We start from the raw sequence: 2,539 nt of genomic DNA on the forward strand, positions 1-2,539 counted from the left end.
ATTTTTTGGTCTCAAGACTTTTTTCAAAGATTTACGAAACAGTCACATATTGCTTCGCATAGACAATACGACGGCGTTGTCCTACATAAACCGAATGGGGGGCGTTAAGTATAAGTATCTAAATGATTTAACTAAGGACATATGGCAGTGGTGTGAGGAAAGAAATATCAAAATATTTGCTTCATATATTAACTCAGAGAGCAATGTTTTGGCAGATAAAGCTTCGAGATCCAAAGAAATAGATACAGAATACTCATTGAATGTCGAAGCCTACAAACAAATTGTTGAAAAATTGGGTTGCCCAGAAATAGACTTATTTGCTAGCTATCTTAATAAAAAGTGCAAAAAATTTGTTTCTTGGCACCCTGACCCCGAAAGCCAAAATGTTGATGCATTTACACTCTCTTGGGAGAATATTAAAGGATATATTTTTCCCCCGTTCGCCTTATTACCGAAAGTTCTAAGTAAAATAGAGGCCGATAGAGCAGAATGCATAGTAGTTTTCCCTATATGGAAATCCCAACCATGGTTTCCAAAACTAGAAAGTCTCATGAGTTCCACACTAATTAGATTACACCCAAGTCCTAATTTGCTTTTATCCCCTTTCATAAAGCCTCACCCACTGTGGCCCCGACTTACCCTGGGAGCCGCGATTTTATCAGGGAAGCCTTCAAAATGAAAAATATATCAGCAAACGCCGCAGACCTGATGCTTAAATCTCTTAGTGAGAATACAATCAAGCAGTATAATACAACATATTCAAAATGGTGGGAATTTTTCGAAGGGATAAAGCAAAAAATTTTTCAACCTACTGTTCACAATATTCTTGAGTTTTTAAGTCAACAATTTCAAAATGGCTCAAGCTATTCGAGCATCAACACTCACAAGTCTGCACTAAATCTTATCTCAGAAGCAGGGAAATCAGACACTGTGGAACGGTTTATGAAAGGGGTTTTTAAAACTCGCCCAAGCTTTCCAAGATACGACGAGACTTGGGACCCATCTCCGGTACTAATTATGTTAGAAAAACTTTACCCATTGCATACTCTTGATATGAGCCAACTTTCAGTAAAGCTAGTTGTACTGTTAGCCTTGACCACAGCCCAAAGGGTACAGACCTTCTCTAAAATAAAAATAAGTAATATTGTGAGCTCGGATACAGGAATACAAATAAAAATAACAGATATTGTGAAAACCTCGGGGCCGAAAAAACCTACACTATATCGAACGAACAAAAAGTATCAGGGGTAGCGAAGACTACCTTATTTTAACTGCCAAACGACCATATCATTGTGCTACGACTCAAACCCTCAGTCGCTGGATCAAAAATGGATTAAAAATGGGGGGAGTTGACACTAAAAAATTTAAAGGGCACAGTACCAGACACGCTGCTTCTTCGGCTGCCCTTAGATCTGGGGTAAATATCGAGAGCATAAGAAGTGCAGCTGGGTGGTCTGAAAAGTCAGATACTTTTTGTAAATTCTATAACAGGCCTTTGGTAGGCACAGAAACGTTTTCTAGATATATTGAAAACTTAATAAAAAACAAATGAAAAGGTTTTTGTTCGGTTTTGCAATCTATGACAAAAATATATAATGTTTTGTTCATTCATGCAAGTATGTTATGTTAGTTCATAGTATTAATAATACTAAAAACGAAAAGGGTTTATAATTAATTTTAGATTTAAAATTTTTGGGATGTACTTTTTTGTTACACAAATGTTACTTTTCTGGGAAATAAAAATGAATAGAACTGTAATAAGACTATTTTTATTCTGGTCAAGATCGCCTCTACAATCTTCTCTAAACATCTACAGGGTGTTCTAGGAGGACGTGTACAATAGAAGTATAATTAAGGATTAAACGACTTACCTTAAGGATGTTCAATCCTAATTATACGATATTGGACACGTCCTCCTAGAACAAACCCACCCAGGAAGCAAGTGACTTGGGTTGTCAATACGAAAGGTAATAGTACACCCGCCCCAGAGGCGATCTTAGTACAGAGGCGAAGTATAATGACACACGAACGAAACGAGCCAGGCAGGATCGACGAGAGGGTGAATCATTTTCTTTAAACTTGCGCGTGATAAGTGATTAGGAGTATTACTACAGGGTGTTCTAGGAGGACGTGTCCAATATCGTATAATTAGGATTGATCATCCTTAAGGTAAGTCGTTTAATCCTTAATTATTACTTTCTTTTCTATCAATAATTCGATTGGGTGACTTCCGGAACGGCTTTTTGATCTAGATTTATGAATTACATGAAATGTGTTATTTTGGAGGCCTATTGTTAAGATATGTTGGCTTGGCTGAGGAGCAGTGAGAAAAAAGTCAAAATAATTGTAAACGTTCTCATTTATTCAACCCATGTATTATATCTGAATTGGGAACTGTTCCTTGATATTGTAAACCGAAGAACGAATTCTTTCATTGGTTGGGTTAGATTAGGGTTACAGAAAACTGTTATTTCGTGTAAGGTGACTTCGAAAATAAACGTTATATATGTGGGATTGTAGCGATCAAACACCAAGTGTA

Source organism: Diorhabda sublineata, chromosome 3, assembly GCF_026230105.1.
Source record: "Diorhabda sublineata isolate icDioSubl1.1 chromosome 3, icDioSubl1.1, whole genome shotgun sequence".
Taxonomy (NCBI): Eukaryota; Metazoa; Arthropoda; class Insecta; order Coleoptera; family Chrysomelidae; genus Diorhabda; species Diorhabda sublineata.